Genomic DNA, 19,075 nt, shown 5'->3' with positions numbered 1-19,075 from the left:
TTCTCATTCAGAGCCTCCAAATTGCCTTCAGTAACTTTATTTCCTTTACAAGGGATAGAAAACTGTAAGGCATTGAAGCAGAATAAAAATGATGAAGGTTTTTCAATGGACTCATTGTAAGAATAAAGAAAATAAACCATCAAACTGGCCTTTATTGTCAAGGTAAAAAGCTATTACTGTGCTGGACATTTCTGCACTGATTTGTGAGACACACTGTCTCCGTGTAAAGTTTACATCTATATCCTATTCACATTTTGGTACTGAATGCAGAAAGAAAAAAATAGGTTAAAATAACTGGGAATTATTCTCCAAAAAATTATGTCACCATTACCTCAGAGTAAATGTGTCTTTAGGTTTTTGTTGCTCCTTAAATAGCTTTTTTGTGCTGCTAGAGTTTAAGCAATGCTGGAACTCTGTCAATTCTTGACCTTATTTTTTTTTCTTGTCTAAGTAAGGAAAACTCCCAGCTGATTGTAAGAGTGCTCTGTTGCCATCATAAAAGATCCTCTTTTTTGGGAGTAAAATTGAATTTCCGGTGTGAGATCATCATGTTCAAGAAAAGAAAAAAAAGAAATGCTCTTAAAAAATAACTGAAGCGGACAGAAGAGTAAGAGCTGGGGACTGTCTGGCATGCAGTCAGATTGTCAGTCATGGCGAGGCATGAGCAACACGGGCTCTGCAGCTGCAGGCTGGAAAAAATTGGTGAGACTGAACAGTGAACATTTATCAACAACTGGAAGCATTTAGACAAAGCGTCTAATTTTTCATTGTTCTCCCTCATCATCTTTTTTTTTTTTTTTCTTTTCTTTCTTTCTGCATTTTCCTTCAGTATGAATGGAAATTAGCATACATAGTTCTCACCAGTCCTTCTGAGGGCTTTTTCTCTTCTCCAGCACTGACAAGGTAGAACTAATTGTGCACAGACAGATTATGGGCTGATTAAAGCATCTGGGGGCCAGTCAGATTGTTTAATTTTATTGGGATGAAGCTGGCATTGTTTTAAGGAGCTGGATCCTGGTGAGAAGGAGGCTGTTCCTCCCCAGAGCTAGGCTCTGGACTCAGAGTGCTCTGGCCATAAAATGCTTCAGCCTTCAAAAATGTAAGGCCCTGGACTTGACTGTTTGGTTCCAGTTAACTGCTCTGGGATATGTTTTTGTGACAGAGAAGCAGACCAGTCTCTTTTCTATGGAAATGCACTTTACTGCCATGAGAGAAACTACAGAAATAAAAAGTGGGGACGAATGAGCTGGGGCTTTGTGCTCTCCACTTAATGCTGCAGCTTCTCCAAAGGAGGTGCATGGCAGAGCTGATAAAAAAATTGGTGTAGAAAGAAGCATGTGAGTGTCGATAATACAGTTATTGGACTTGGTACATTCATACTCAGGGTAAAAAGTTTGGGTTTTGTACTAATCAACGTATAAAACACAAAGAGATTTGTAATGTTACCACAGGATATGCTTGTCTCAAATGTTTAGGAATGGTGAATGATTTCCTTTAGCATATGAGTAGTGCAGGCACAAATCACTCCTATTCTTAGTATGTAATGAATGGCTGTTTCCTTTCTCTTGCTCATGAATTCAGTGACTATGAAAATAGCATGGAGACAAAATGACATTAAAAGCAGTGTGCTACTTGCTTACAATAGAGACAGAAAGCAATATGTATGGGAGTAGTTCTGAAAGTAATGGCTCCTATTTTATTATGTTGTCCCATGACAGCAGTGACAGATGTTCATGGAATGATCTTCCTGCCAATATCCTGTTACATTTTGTTATCATGCAACAGGTGGCAGCAGAGGCAAAATCTGGCAAAATGGCATTTGACATGGAAGTGCTTATGAAGCAGAGGTACTTGAAGCAAAGGAGTATTAAACTCCTTCATATGGAAAAAATTGCACCTATTCATGTTCATCAGTGCTTGCTGAATATTTGTCAAACAGTCGATGTGAAGACAGTGAGGCTATGGGTGGTGCATTTCAGCAATTATGACAGCAACAGTGGATCATCTCTACTGGTGCAGATCTTTATGGGTGCAACATGCAGACTCTTGCCCACTGATGGCAAAAATGGACAGTTAATGGTGATGACTATGTTAAAAAGGAGTGTTTTGTAGCTGAGAACTTGTTCTACCAAAGAGTGTTCTTGTGTTTTTAGTATCTGTTGTAGTTTCCATGAGAATGAATATGAGGTCTTACTTCCAGAGCTACTTCTGTATGCGAAAATATACAAGTCAAGATCTGTCAGCTGGGGAGATACATATCTAGAGAAGTCATTACCAATATTCTTAAAACCAACCAATCAAAACAACAACAACAACAACAACAACAAAGCAAAACAAACAAACAAAAAAAACCACCACAGTGTCAGAAAGCAAGCTTTTCTTGGTGAACACAGGACTTAGTGACCTTACTATTTACAGACAGACAGATCAGCTGAGGACTTGGGCCTTCATTTCTGTTACTTGTATGTAACTCATTGCATGGACAATTAACTAGGTGGCAGTAATCACTCATCTATCTCAGATATGCATCATAATTTTTACAATTTTTTGTTATTCTAAAACTGGGGGAGGAAGAGGGAAGGAAAAAAACAACTGAGCTCCTTAATATTTTGTCTTAACAGTGTTTTGCAGCAGCTTATATAGCAGATTCTTGTCAGTAAAAACTGGGAAGATACAAATAAAAATTACACGTGAGCTACAGGATTTTATTCATTATATATCTTTCTTGAAAGATGCCCAAGTAGAATATAACTGCATAAGTGCAATACAATATAAGTGCATAAGGGTCTCTCTTCAAAAGCTTTTGGTGGGAAGATAGTATGTGGCTGATGGTAAAACCTCTGGGGATTGTTCCCCACTTAGGTCTGTAGTTCCACTTGAGTCTTAGTAGACTAATGATGATTAAGAGACACACGTTTTCAAATAGTGTATGTGAATTGCTGTAGCAAAACTCTAACCAGTTCTGTGGTAATTCTTAAGAATGTATTATTTGGGAGATATGAAAACAGAACACGAAAAGATGGGTAAACATTCACATTCTTCTGAAGGAATATGAAAAAAACACCTTTATTTATATGAGAGCAATACCTTATATTCATGACCATAAAACATATGAATAGAAGGAAGCTGAAAATGCAGATCTCAGTAAGTCATTAATACTGAAATCTTTCTCACCTTAAATTATGTTTTTATTTTGGGACTCTTTCTATAATATGAAACCATGGAATTCATTGTTGTTTTCAGAAAACAAACAAACAAACAAACAAAAAAGTGTACTTTTACTCCAAGTTCAGTGGTACAATCTATGACTGTCTATCTCTCAACTAAAGAGTATGGATTCATGCCAAGTTTTGCCAGTAGCAGATCTGACCAAGTTATATGTGGATTGAAGCTCTTGGAGTTTTGGCTCAGAGACAGAGAAAGAAGATGAGTAAAAATATCTTGACTCTCTCAGCTATGGAAAAAAAAAATCACTGGCATGCATTTATATGGAAAAAATATTATATCAGAATGCTCATACAATTTGCAACATTTTCTTTTGAATGATGGTATTTTCAACTTTGTTAATTAAATACATGTTAAAAAACATTATTTTCATTCAATCTGACATTGTGGATCATGCATTCTCTGACATTTTTTGTTTCTTCCTTTTTCTTCTCTCTGACTTGTTCTATTTGGGAGAACTGCAAAGTAGATGTAAATATGGAAAAATATGTATCCTCTAAATAAAATTATGAAAGCTATTTCAACTGTTAATTATTTCAGTCTCAAGAGGAAGGTGAATCACTGGGACTGTTTCTGAACATAACTTTCTCTTTCAGCGCAAATATAGAAGACTTCAGATTGTGTGTTAACTTTCACTAGAGATAAAAGTAATGATTTAAAACAGGATGAAAATCCTAATATAAGAAAGTAGTCAAGTGAAGGTGTTTCTGCATTATACATTATTGCAAACAAAAACTTTAATAAGAAGTTAGGATTCACATTTAATTTACTAATATTTAAATATTCCAAACTCTCATCTTACTCCATTATACTAATGACTGAAAGATATTAGTATCAAAAACTTAGTAAAATGAAATTATGTGTTTTAAGGAGCATTAGTCAGTTTTATCAGAATATCCATGATTCCTTGTAAGAAAGGAAAAAAAAAATAAAAATGTACTAGATCCCAGAGTCACCTATATTAGATTGTTTTCCATATCTACTCTTCCTTTTGTTTTTGCTGTTGTTGTTGTTGCTGTTGCTGAAGCATTCAGAGACCCCTCTAGATTCACAAATAAGATTTTCATAATCTATTAACAGAAAGTAATATTAGCAGTGAGAGTGGAAGCTTCCAAGTACAAACAGGTAAACTGACAAAGGCACACCAAGAAATTGCTCAAACCTTTCAAAATTTAAGACATCCATTTATGTTTGCATTGATATCTTCAGGCCAGCATGGAATAAAATGTACAAGGAAGATCTCAGAACTTACTGAATTGTTTTATTTGGTAATATTTCCAGATGGATTTTAGAGTATAATAAAATTATTATTAAGAATTTGTAATTTGTAATTTTTTTTGTTTTGTTCCAATTTAGTGTGCATTAGTCTGAATAGACAAAATTATTGATCTCAGATTTCTAAGATCCAGAAAACAGATTCTTACTCTGCTAAAATTTCATGAGTGACTAACAATTCAAGACATATTTGTATAACAAATTTTAACAAATTATTGAGTGCAGATTAGCATTTTTCAAGAGAAACTATATATGGCCAGAAAGTTCTAACTCCATTAGTGATTCTGAAGTCATTATTTTGAAGAAACAGTTGAACAAATTATTATTTATGATTTTTGAGGGAGAAGTTATGTCTAAGGAGGGATTTGGAAGAAAAATTGTTGAATGCCAGTGGCACTAGTTTAGAAATAATTTGCAGTTTATTATTCTGATAACTGTGCACCAAGATTATAAGTTACTGAGCTTCATATGAATTGCTTATGAGACCTACAAACAAATCCTGCCAAAATAAAAAAACAAAACAAAACAAAACAAACAAACAAAAACAACAAACAAACAAACAAAACCAACACATGGATATTAAAAAATATGATTCCTACATCTATCTTTCTGCATATGTTCATTATGAAACAAAGTTTAAGTCACATGATCATTTTCTAATATTGCCACAGTACTTTTAGATGATTTAGTCCAGTGGTGAGGATTGCTATTTTGTATTCTTTTTTTTCTCTCTATTCTATCTGATCCAGCTTTTACTCCATCTAATCTACACCATACCATCCTCATCCTTGCAGTAACTGATTGTTGTCCTGTCTTGGGTCACTAATCAGTTTGGTTTGAATTTCTATTTCATTTACTGTTCCTCTGATTTTAGAAAATTCTGAAAAATTAATAATTCTTTATTCTTCATCAAATATATATTCAAAAGTCACTATTTGGGATGATTTGGGGAAGGAGAACCACTATCTGGGATCCTTTGGAGCCATTACTGCAGCCACCCATAAACCCTGGATGCAAAGCTCTGTTGTCCGTCCTCGAAAAGAGTGGTTTACTCTCCCACTCTTTAGCACTTAGGCAGCAATCAGCAGGAAGAATTAAGTGGAGCTGAAATGTGTTTCTGTGTAGCTCAGCAGTAAAATGTTCTCTGCTCTGTGTTCCTTGAGACTGCTGAGATGAATTCCAATTGACAGGCTTCCAGAAGCAATGGCCATTACATGTACACTTGGCATTACTCAAGTAAGAAATAAGACAATATTATAGGTACTGTTGACAATGAAACAGGCCATATTTATCTTGTGGAGGTGCAATCAGATCTCACCTGTTTTAATGAAGTCTTTAAATGCTTTGTGCATTGGAGTAATGAGAAATCATAATTAAAGGAAAATAAAAGGGTATTTCCAAAATGGAATATTATTAATATTAAAAAAAAAAAAAAAAAGAGCATTGTTGAATACACTGACCACTATTTCCACTGCTTGCTGAAAGCTGAACAGAGACAGGTAAAGAAGACACTGCCAGCAGTCTGCAGAAAGGTAAAATCTTTCATACTTCATAGAATAAATTTTACAGAAAAATGGAAAATTGTGAAGAATTCTGGGCTGGATACATATTGAATAATACCCATATTACACTGAGGTTCATTATTTTCCTTCGCACTGAACCTTGCTTCTTGTAGATTAAAAAATATTCTTTTTTAGGAAAATGAAAGGAATTCATGTACATACATTCTGTATTTATTAGATTTCAATTCCACTGTGTAAATATCTAATATATATATTTAGTACATATTCTTCCCAGTGGAAAAATCATGTGCTGCATTCATTATTGAATCCTCAGTATTTGTGATCTACAACCTTCTGCCTTGTAGATTCTATTTTTCACATTAGCAGGAAGGACTTGTTTTTAAACCTTAATATAACTTCAGCTCTTAGAATTTAAGCAGGATCTGACTGTGAAAAGAAGGACACACTTGTTAGTGCACTAATACAGACTACTTTTTGGCTGAAATAATGTGTAAAATCCACATACATACTGTTGGTGAACCAATGGTTTATCCACCACAACAGCAAATACAACTGAGAGGGAGTTCACACTCCGGGACCACGACCAGAAACAGGTCAGGATGAACCGTACCACATTTGACCTTCAACAGAAAAGAACAAAACTGCAATAAGATTAGAGATCTACCCAAGTAGAATCCCCCTGGGGATCAAAACCACTGCTGAACCATTGTTTTGTTACTTTAATTTGCCCTCAGTTCATCACTAGATATTGTGCTCAATTCTTCTAAAATGAAAACCATTTCTGTATGGAAATATCTAAAATAATTTCATTGAATTGTTCATGGCATATGTCTATACAAATGTAACGAGTTAAACTGTCCAATATTTGGTTACATGTAACCCCTGGATGATTTGGACTGAAGTGTTCTAGGGAATGATTACATGAGTGGCTTATCCTGGGTACTGAGAAGGAAGTCATGGTAATAGAATCCATGAAACCAATAGAAAGAAAAGCTTGTAAAATGCAGTGATCACATCTGTTACATTTGTACACAGGACAGATTTATTTCCTCAAAATGAAAAAAAGAATATGAGTACAAAATCTTAGTGCTAATTGGGCTCAGCTGCTAAACAGTTGGCTATATACATTCAACACTTAATATTATCCATTCTGTCAAAGTACAGTAAATTCCATGGAATTAGCCAGTAATCTGGCACAACGACCTATGAAATTTTTGCCTCTCAGTTTCACTTGGCTAGTTTTGTTTTTACAATGGCAAATTTACTCTCAGCTTCACCAGTATAATTCTTGCTGACGATTCTGCTTTCTTTCACTGTTTTATTGGTTTATTTATTTTTGTTGTCAATCCTTATCGATTACAGTAAGAAGCACATATTGTCATTGGCACTTAAGTCATTAGTTGGCCAGGCAACATTTTTCATTTATATTTTTAGAATTTGCAAGTACTAGGTACCCTGTTCTCTACAAGTATTTCATGCTGTCTCTCATAACACGTAATTATATATAAAATGGGTACTTATGAGCACAAAGAAGTTTTGTGGGTATACTTACCAGCATTGTATGACAGTTTCTTTATACCTTAACAATGGTAAAACTACATAGGAGTTCAGAGCTCAGAGATCTAATGACTTTAAGGGGTTTTCAGTTAGAAGTCTAAGCGCAGGCTACTCACATAGTTATAATAAGACTGAAGCTTTGAAAAGGAAGTTAACTAATGATTTGATACACTGTATCAGAGAAGAAAGAGATTTCCCTTTGTGGGAAGAATATTATAGTCATAGGGAAGAAATTAAAGGTTTAATAATGCTCCTTGTTGAAAGACTATTTTTGGAAGCCTGCAGTCTAGAATGTGAAAAAGCTGCTATAAATATTATACTGTTTAATCTGTAACATGTAAAGAAGGAAAACACTTTCATCCTGCTGTCTAGGCAATTAGACACACCTCCTCAGCACATCCAGTAACAGAAATTGTGCTTTTTATTTTCCACTAATGTATCTGCTAATTCCCATTGCTTTGTACTCTGAAAAAGCTTTAGCTTTTCCCTTTATGCTTTCAAGAGTATATGGAAAATCAGGTTTGTAAAAAACAATAACAACAATTAACTCTCCCATCCCTTTCAGAGATATTACATGGTTGTAAGCATATTGCTTAACAGGCAAAAATTTGCTTCACTGGCAAATTTAAGTGAATAAAATAAAAAAAGGATAGGCTAGGAGCTATTATTCCTTATCAGTTCCATAATTTATCAGTCTGTAGGTGTAATGGTACTTTAGCTAGTACCACTGTTGGATACAATTTTTATGATCATGATATCAAAAACACCAAACTAATTATAACCTCCTGTCAGAAACAAATAAATAAATAAATAAGAAAAAAAGGAGAAAAAAAAAGCGGGTGGGGGTGGGGGTGGGGGGTGGGTAGGGAAATCAACTAGGGCAAGTACCAATTAACAGAGAAGCAGAGAAAACAGTTAACAGTTCTACCATTATTGGCCTTGGAATAAGAAGAGCTTAGATGCTTTCATGAGCATTAGAGCTGTAGAAAGTTTTTAGGAGGGAAAAATTATGAACTGGAAAAAATTATGAGACTAGAAAAGTGAGATGGTTGTACATAGAAGATGAACTCCCACTTAATCACAAGTCTTTTTTGAGAGATATTAAATAGCTGTGGGATAAGGTACATACCATGAAGGTTTCATATGCTATTATCTAATGGTGATTAAACCTCTGTCCCACTGTGTGTTTGTTGCCAGTGCTAAAGGGATTTGTGATCATTGCTAGGAAGAGATGAATGCCCAATTGAGATCATTGCAACTTAGGAGTAAGAAAGTGCACATGATATATTAAAAGTGAGAGTTTTTTTTCTGTTACGTACTGAGTTCTTCACACAAGGCAAGAAATCAGAGTAAGAGCATTTCTTCTTTTGGTTCCACTGGGACATCTTTGAGAAAGATTGCTTTCTCTTTGTAACACATGTCTAAAGTACACTTCTTGTTCCTACTTGTGTTGGGATTTCCTTGCGCTGGCAGTTTTTTACTCCATATTTCCATGCTGCTGCATAGTTGTGCAACACATTTATACTCAATTTTCTTATAAAAAATTCTATACAGTATAAAATGGCAAGCATTTTCACATTATGTCTGGTCTACAAATATTTTCGTACTATAGAACTGTTTGCAAGGAGTTGTATTCATACATCCTGCTTTTTTTCTTTACTATTTTTTCTTATTTATATTTTAATGAGAATAGGCTTAATCACATAAGCTAACAATAACCTTCCTTCCTTCCTTCCTTCCTTCCTTCCTTCCTTCTTCTTCCTTCTTCTTCCTTCCTCCTTCCTTCCTTCCTTCCTTCCTTCTTCCTTCCTTCCTTCCTTCTTCTTGCTTCCTCCCATCTTTCTTTCCTCTGTTCCTTCCTGCCTTTGTTCCTCCTTTCTTCTCTTTTTCCTTCCTTCCTTGCTTTCTCCCATCTTTCTTTCCTCCCTCCTTCCTTCCTTCCTTCCTTCCTTCCTTCCTTCCCTTCCTTCCTTCCTTCCTTCCTCCTTCCTTCTTCCTTCTTCCTCCTTGCTCTTCCTCCCATCCTTCCTCCTCTCCTTCTCCCTCCTCCTTTTTCTCTCCCTTCTTCTCCCTCCTTCTCCTCTCCTTCCTCCCTTCCTTCCTCCCTTCCTTCCTCCCTTCCTTCCTCCCTTCCTTCCTCCCTTCCTTCCTCCCTTCCTTCCTCCCTTCCTCCCTTCCTCCTCTTCCTCCCTTCCTTGCTTCCTCTTCCATCTTTCCCTCCCTTGCTCCCTTCATTGCTTCCTCCCTCTCTCCCTTTTGCCCTTCCTTTTACACTTTGTATATTTACACATAGTAGTCATATTCATTCTGATTTTTATTTTGCTAGGTTCAAGAAATTTGGTTCTCTTAACTCTCAGAAGAAGGTTCTTAACTCCCATTTTCATGCTAGAAGCCCATTTTTGTAATTTCTCTGTTCATTTTTCAAAAAATGTCCCAAAGATTTTGGGACTGGTTGCTGTCCTGCATCCAAGGAAGCTTTCAGCAGCGTTTGATGAGACATGCTACCATCTCAGGCAGACAGTTACTTCCTACTTGAGCAATGGCTAAGAACTTCATACAGACATTTGACAAAACTGGGTGAATTTGATCAGACTTTTTCTCCCCACGCTTGCCTTACTGCTTAGCCTTTTGTGCTGCTTTAACTAGGGAGTACTTTGAAAATATAAGGAGCCTTGGGTTCTGCCTTGCATCATAAATTTGGATGTGCTAATATTTTCATGTCCAACATATGAGCTCACAAAAGAAATAAATGACTTTCTAAATGTACCATCTCACAACAGAGAAGCAGTCAATATATAAAGCATTTTCATCTGTATTGAAAATGTCAGGCTGGATCCAAAGTCAGCAGTAGCTGGGGAGGAAAATTACTAATGGAATTCACAAATCAGCAGGCGTTCAGAATTTCTGACCTCCGTAAGTATTGGCAATCTGGCTTACCTTTGAATAATGAAACACCTATTGTGCAAGTATGACAAGTCCAGTGACCAAAACATTTATGACACAGATCCCAGTTAACAATACTTTTTAATGCATTAGCAAAATACTAACATATAAAGTCACTTATCTTTTTAAAAATGTGTAAGTACAAAATAAATTATTCATATAGGACTTAGTCAAATTGTTTCTGATTCAGCTTTTTAATGTCTGAAAAGCACGTCTGGACATGCATCAGAAAATAAACCCTTGAAACATCTTTTACTTTGGAAATAACCACGTACTTTGAGGTCAGAATGACTCGGTTTCAGCTGAATAACATTAAACATCCCACAAACAGGAATTAAAAAATCCAAGCTGAGATCAACTTGCTGACCTGGTGAAAACTGAAATGTTCAGTGTTGATTTGGTATTATGTCAGAAGCCTTATGCAGTTAATTGCAAAACTAAATGTATTTATTATTCCCATTAGTATTTCTGTTGTCCTTAAAAATTCTCAAAATTTTGGAATGTGAAAGCCAACCTGGAAAAAGCAGATAACTTACAAAATGTCAGCATTCCTGGGTTCATTTAAGCATATCTACAAATACAAGATATAAATTAAATTTATGATCATAATCCTATTGAAGTCATATTAGATATTTTTGTGTATGTAAAATTTGCATTATTTGCACAGTTTTAAATTATAAAGATAAAACATCGTATGGTAGAAGACAAAAGAAGAACCTGAGGAGACAACAAAGTTGAGAAGAATATGTGTCAATTCAGACAAATAATTTCAACATTATCTATGTTCTTATATACATGAAGAAGTAAAAAAAAAAAAAAAAGAAAAAAGAAAAGCCTTAAATATAATTCATTTAGTACTGATAGTTACCTTAAATGCTAGTGCAAGCTTAAATTGATGTATGGATTGTACATTGATTACCAAAATCAAAACTATAGATCTCAAAGTCCTTGATTAGTTGTTCTTTTGTTTTGAAGTATCTTCCTTTTTAAACATCCTTAGCAATTATTATAGAGGCACAGAACAGTAAAAATCTTGAATTATTAGTTCATGCCTGAGCATTCATAAAATGAATCAGTTTGATTCATTCTCACACAACATAATGAAATGACACTAAACACCTTTGTGTAGAAAAGTGTACAGAATCTAGGTTGAGGTTTTATGTGTGATTTACACTCTCTGAAGCAGTAAACAGAAGACAGATAGGAGGCCTTACATTATATTATATATATTATATGTTTAAACAATGAAATCTTCTCTTAGTTTAATCCTAAAAATGGACATCTAGGGCTATTGTATGGTGCCACTGGATACCCTAACTAGCCTCTACACAATACCTAGGAAGACATGTTTCTTCAGAAATCCTACATCATAGTGTCAAAGTCATGTGGCTTTCCTGGATACCCTATCAAATTCTCAAACAGCATTACTTGTTTGTGTTCAGGCAACCAAGTCAAGCCTGGCACCAACTGTGGGGAAGTTGGGTGCCTTCCTGGGGAAAGCTGGGTACCTCAGGGGGTAGCTTAATATTTCAGATTAAAATCAATTCTTAAGCTTGATGTCAGTGTCCAAATAGTTCTCCGTATATTCAGTGGGGACTTGACTGTTTATTGGTATCTGCTAAGACAAGATGAATTGTGCCCTAAACAAGGCTTTTAATATAAAAGTTCTTCATATAACTACCTTACAGTTATTTGTGTGATAGATACTTGACCATATGAATCTGACAGTATTTGAAAAGATCTACCACACAACATTCAAGTTCCTGTGAACTTTTAAGATGATGGCTGTATCACTACTGTTATGCCCTTGCTATTCTCCAAAACTGTTTCTGTTTTTTAAATATAGCAAAGTACTTAGCCAAACTTGACCTGAGACAGTTTGCTTGCATAACTCCTACACCCTGAGCAGATGTCTAATATAGCTGTTGAAACAAAGACAATATAGGTTCATACACCAGAATCCTATCTGCAGCAGTAAAACACATCAGGACCTCTAAATATAATTGGGGCAATCAACTACAGATCCAAACAGTACAGCCTGGTTTTTTCATATATTTTATCTTCTTCCTTCTTTTTCTTCATATGAAGAGCTATGGCTGTCCATTAAATTAAGATTTTTCCTGTTTGTTAGAATGAGCTCGTATAGTCATCATACTATACTATACTATACTATACTATACTATACTATACTATACTATACTATACTATACTATACTAAGAAACATCCTGAGCAAGGCAAATTATTTCAACACTGATTTAGAATCACTGAGCTATGTTTGTGCAAACTGAAGGGCAATTTTCTTTGTTGTCTGTACCAAGAATTTATAAGGCTGCTTCAGGACAATAATCAATACCTGAAGAGGAACTTTGTAAGACCAGAAATGTAGCTTAGATCCTTGTGCTACGGTACAAAATATATGTCATACACATAAAGAAATAAATATATTTTGTTTAAAAATAAAGGAAGAAATCTCAGGTGTGCTTTAAAATACATCATACAAGGTTAAGGTCAACTGATTGATAGACAAATGAATCAGTATTTGCAACTACTTTACATTTATTAAAAAGTATTCTGTCAAATACTTTATTATCTGAAAAATCTCCAGGGTAAAGCTAAGGACAGTGTGAGCTTTATTCCCTCATAAAGGTATTATAATGTACAATCTTATATATAGTGCTACCATTTTGTGAGTATGCTACTCACACTCTTAAATATTGTCAATACGGGCTGTTAAAAGGCTGATAATAAATGATAATAAATTACTTTACCTGCTGGAGGGGAGAGTGATGCTATTTTTTTATATCCACTCATGTAGTTTTCTTTGGTTGATATGAGACCTAAAAGGGAAACACAGCACTTAAATCTACATTATAGAATACTGAGAGTTTGGGAGCATCCATAACCAGATATAAGGAATTACATAGTGACTGATAGCGTTAGGATATGTTTTTGAAATATGATACTGCTAGCTTAATAGAATATATATATATATATATATATATATATTTCTAATAATTTCATTTGCATTTACCCTTCTTTTTCAAGAAGAAAAGGTGCGTTTTATCCAGTTCTTCAAAGGAAATTTTGTAGATCTACAAGTTTTACTACAAATCTAGATTTTCTAGAAAATAGTTCAAGGAACTTTAATAGAGAGACTTCCCTTTAAACTTTCAAGCTCTGTCCTCATCTTCATCATCATCATGTCAGAATTAGGCAGACAATCACTGAGCACGATTGTGTCAGTGTTTCCTGTATTGTTTCCTGGCATCTGCCTTTAATACAATGCTTCTATAACTAAATAATGTTTACCTTTTAATTCAGAAGCTGAAGTACATTAGAAATGTTAGGAAGATTTTTGCAAGACCTCGGTCTTAACTTTGAACCTTTAAGGCTCAGTGTCCACTGCGGTGTGTTGAGCTCACTACAAGTCCACTGCTTTCCACTGTGGGCCCCTCACTACAAGAAAGATGTTGATTTCTGAAGTACATCCAGAAAAGGGCAACAAAACTGGTGAGGGTTCTGGAGCAGAGGCCTCATGAGGAGTGGCTGAGGGAACTGAGATTGTTTAGTCTGGAGAAGAGAAGGCTCAGGGGAGATCTTACCACTCTCTACAACTACCTGAAGGGAAATTGTGGTAAAATGGGAGTCGGCCTCTTCTCCCATGTAACTAGAGATAGGAAAAGACTTTAAGTTGCACAAACGAAGATTCAGGTTAGACATTAGGAAAAAGTTCTTCTCTGAATGAGTGGTCAGGCACTGGAATGGGTTGACAGGGAGATAGTTGGTAGAGTCACTGTCTCTGGAAGTGTTCAATAAATGTTTAGATTTTGTAGTAAGGGACATGTTTTAGTGGGAAATATTGGTCATAGGTGAATGGTTGAATGGTGTGATCTCAGAGGTCTTTTCTAATCATGGTGATTCTACAGTTCTATGACCTTGGCAGTCTACCAGTCCTAGCTTCTGTCCCAGCAGCTTCCACATAAGAATAAGGGAAAAAGAAGACAAAGAGGTTTCTGGGAGATCTCTTACCAGTTACCGCCATATTATGATGGTCAAAATAGAGTTGGTTAAAAAAAAAAAAATACATACATTTATACATGCCAGTTAAATAGATTTGGATAGTGAGAAAAAACAAAAACAAAAATAAAAACCCACAACCTTCCTCATCTTGTAATTAAATTTTTCTCATTCTAGGTTCAGAGTTTCATGCCCCTCTGTCTCCACACCTCAAATAGTGCAGGGAAGAATGAGAATAAGAGTTCCTCTCTGCTGTTCCTATGTTTTCATACTTTCTTCTAATTTCTCTGTCTCACAGTTGTTCTGTAGTATTTCTTATCCCATTTTAAAAGTGTTTTTTTTTTGTTTTTTGTTTTTGTTTTTTTTTTTGAGTGCCACCATCTTGTCTGAGAAACTCAGCTGTGGGTCCATTGGAACTATTTGGAACTGTGTGTGCTCAGTATGGAGCAACTGCAGTTTCTTCTCACAGAAGCTAAAGATAGACACACAATACTTACACAGATAAATATGAAATAAATATAAATTTAAAAGATACTGAAAAAAAACTTCAGATGTTGCTCCAGCATAGCAGCCAAAAGTTGATCTGATTTACAGTCCATCCAGAAAAGGTGTCTGAAACATGTTTTGCTTTAGAAAGTTATTTCTGATGGCTGGGCAAAGCCTTTGAAGAAAAAAATATCTCTTATATTTCAAGATGGAGTATGTTCTCAGTAGTCTTAAAGAAGATGTCCTCTCCTTTTACACCATCTCACTTGCTTACATACTTTTAGGTAGCCATTCTGAGGTTCTGAAATCTTTTACCAAAGCAAGCAGAAATAAGTTATGAACACTTGCAAATTGTTTCCTGCAAATGAATTCAGGTGTGTTATGCTCAAATCACATATAAAAATATTTTGTTGAAAAATCCTGTATAATTTTTAATCCTAAGCAAAGAATGTTACTTCAGTATGATTTGCTTATTTTATTCTGTTGAATTAAAAAGTTTATTTTAATAGTCAAAGGGCTACAAAAACCACTCAGAGTTGCCTAGTAGAAATTAAAAGTGTCATCATTCTGGGAAATCTAAATATTTAATTGATTCAGTTTATAATGGTCAAAACACAGAAGACTTTATTCAAAATTAATGAATACTATACACTCAGAAAGCAATATCTTTGGAGCATAAAACAAGAAAGTGTCCAAACTTTCATTCAACTAAATCATAAATCATGTGCCCAGAATCCTGAAAAAGTGTTCATGTGAACTGCTAGTTCACAAAGTAATAAAACATGTTTCTGAGATATATAGAATTTCTCATGATTTTAAGATGTTTCCAAGACACATATTTATGATAGAAAAATCTGGGTTTTGAAATTGTTGGATACATATGCCATTCATGACACAAGGGCAGCCTGAGAAGTAATGTCTCCTATTTTATTCTGTTGGCCCAGAATGTCAGAGGCAAATGTTGGTAGTATGCAAGCAGAGGCTGAACCTTCTCACCAGTATTTCATTACAGACAGATGGCAGCAGAAGGGCAGTCTGATGAAATGTTTCATAGAAATGCGTATGAAGCAATGGTGTGTCACTGAATTCCTCCATGCAGAAAAAATTGCACTCCTTCAGAATTGTTGGTACTTTGTGAATATATAAGGAGACCCAACAGTGCATGTGAGCATGGAGAGGAAGTGGGTGGTGTGTTTCAGCAGTGGCAGCAGTGAGCCAACTTCATTGATGCAGATTTTTACAAACATGGCATGCAGGCTCTTGTTCATCACTGGTGAAAATGCATAATAGATGGTAGTGACCATGTTGAGAAATAGCTTTTTGTAGCTGAGAACTTGCTCTATCACATAGTGCTCTTCTGCAAATAATCTTCTTTGTATCCATAGTAGTTTCCATGGAAATGTATAGGAGACATTACTTTGGGACTGGTATATATAAAATAATGACCTTTTTTTCTCATAAGAACATTTAATTTGACAAGAAAATGCAGTGTAGCTCAGATGTAAGCTTTGGAGCTGGATCAAACAGCAGCTATAAACACTTTTATGCAGCTTCATCCAGGGTGCAATGGAACATGAATCACAAGTTGTCATTTAAGCCTCTTCCATAGCATAGATGTGACAGAACAGCCTGGCATTGGTCTGAGGTAAAAGAGAAATTAGGGTAGATATAGACAACAATTACACTTGTGAATGAAGTTATCTCTGTATGTTCAACACTTGGGTTCAAAGGGTACAGAAAAAATTATCTCATTCTTCAGAACCTCTGCTTGAATCCATATATAGTTATCATATTTTTCTGTATGCAGTAGTGTACATAACCACCTAAAACAGGCTGAGGTGTGATCCAATGCCCTCCATAAAGACAATAGGAGTTCCTCATCAGCACTGTTACCAGCCAAGGCTAAAATGCATCAGAAGCACATAGTATTTCTGCAAACTACATGGCATGATTCAGTTGCCTATGTAGGTGCATCTAATGCCATTTGATTTGCGTTAAGAAATTCTCTCTGTTCTTAAAACAGTTGTCCATTGTAGCACTGACCTCCCATATGTACTGCATCATATTTGGCAGTCGCATGTGGGTGTTTTGATACCAGAGGATATTTCAAAAGCCACTAGATATCTATCTTTAGGCAACCAAGTCAAAATGTGATGGGATTCGAATCTCTGATGTGATTCGATTGCCCTTCCCCTCTTGTCCTGCGTACTTTGGGGAAACAGCTCAAGATAAAGTAGAAGCAACTATACATACTAGTTTCGTTGTACTTCAGCCTCCAGTTATAAAGATATTTACCTGAGTGCTGAATGCTAAGTTTCTCTGTTTGAACATGGAGTTCATCTTCTTTTGAAAGAATTTCCATAGATTTTGCTGTACTCAGATTAAAGATGCTTACATGTGAGAAAAAAAAAAGTGTATGGGAATTTCTGATATTTTTTCTAGCAGTATGTGGAAAGACTGACTTTTTTATCATAAGCAGCTGCATACACCCCACCTTAGTAACTCTGATTAGTGAAATCACTATTCACTTAAAAGAAGGGTATGCAACTTCAACATTTCTTTCCCTCACAGAGAACCGAATTTTCCAGGTTTGCAATCATAGACAATTACTCCCATTCTTCAGACTATGAAAATGAAAGGTAAGAACTACTTACACAGAAATCAGAGCCATAAAATGTGAACATTTGTCATTTTGTCTGACAGCAGTCATGTGCCTTTGTGCTTGCAGCTGTGTTGTGGAATTCACATTCTTTTCAGGGATAATTCTGCTGGTGCCAGACTATAGCTACTGAAGGACAGATGGATTAGAAGAGTACACAAATAAAATATAAAAGTAGCATGGGAGACCAACATACCAAATTTTAATGACTTTTATTGTTGGATTAGAGAAAAGGCTTGAACTCGTAGGTTATATTGTTTCAGAACAGAAAGATTTAGCAATTTCTTTAGAGTTATTTGGAAGGTACCACTGTTCTTTCACATGAGGGCAAAGGGGTTTTGTTCTATTTTGTTCATTTGTAGTGTTCATTCATTCTCATCGCATAATGAAATAATATTAAGAAAAATAGGATTTTTAAAAAAAACATCCTTAGATTTTATAGAAGTCCTCATTTATTCCTCTACAGTGACAGATCTTTGAGGTACAATAGTACAAACATCCTTTGTACCCCATAAGTTTTACTTTGAGTTGAACAGGCATACTCATTTTCTTTTTGCAAGCACAAATGGTTGCATTTCTTAATTCTGAGCTGCAGTGCTCATCACAGGTATGACTTTAACAGTTTGTAGCATCAAATTTGTGTTTGGGATAGGCAAAGCTGTATGGAGTCATTCTCTTTAAATAGATAGTTCTTTATGAATTGATTCAAAGACATTTGGACCAAGACTAAAAAAAGTTGCTGAGAACTCTGCAACATCCCTTTCTACTTATTGTTAATCTCGATTTAGAATGACGGTTCTGTCTATCAAAATGGACAGAAAATACCAGTTTTATTTAAAGTGTATTCTTAAACTCAGACGTGTTTCAGAGATTATGAAACATGTTTATCAGTGTTAAATTTGAAGTATTAAACTTGTTTATGGTCCTTAAGGAAATATGTACAGATATTTTATATTGATGTCACCTATTATGTGTATAAACATCACTTAAAACAAGTTAAAAGAAAGGAAAGAGGGAAACTCAATTATCTCTAACTTTACTACATTTCCAGTGATGAAATGTGCAGTACACTGTGTGAAAGCTTAGATATTCTAACAGAATATCAAAACCAAACCAGGAAACTTCATCCCATTTATACATCAAAAATGTTTATAAACACATCTGTTGTGTTATTTGAAATAACTTGTTCCACTGTTCTAGATTGCTACAGGAAATTACAGGCCTGAAAGGTACAGGATAAAAACCTTCATCATCATCCTGTAACTTCTCATTCATCATTGTGTGAGTGCATATGATTATCTTTCATGAATGTCACAAAATTATCTGTGTCCTCAAATAAAAAAGTAATTTCTATCCTTATTGTATCTTTGAATTTTTAATTACTTGATC

The sequence above is a fragment of the Coturnix japonica genome, chromosome 1 (genome assembly GCF_001577835.2).
Source record: "Coturnix japonica isolate 7356 chromosome 1, Coturnix japonica 2.1, whole genome shotgun sequence".
In the NCBI taxonomy this organism is placed as follows: Eukaryota; Metazoa; Chordata; class Aves; order Galliformes; family Phasianidae; genus Coturnix; species Coturnix japonica.
The sequence above is the reverse complement of the archived record's forward strand: the minus strand, read 5'-3'. Positions refer to the sequence as shown.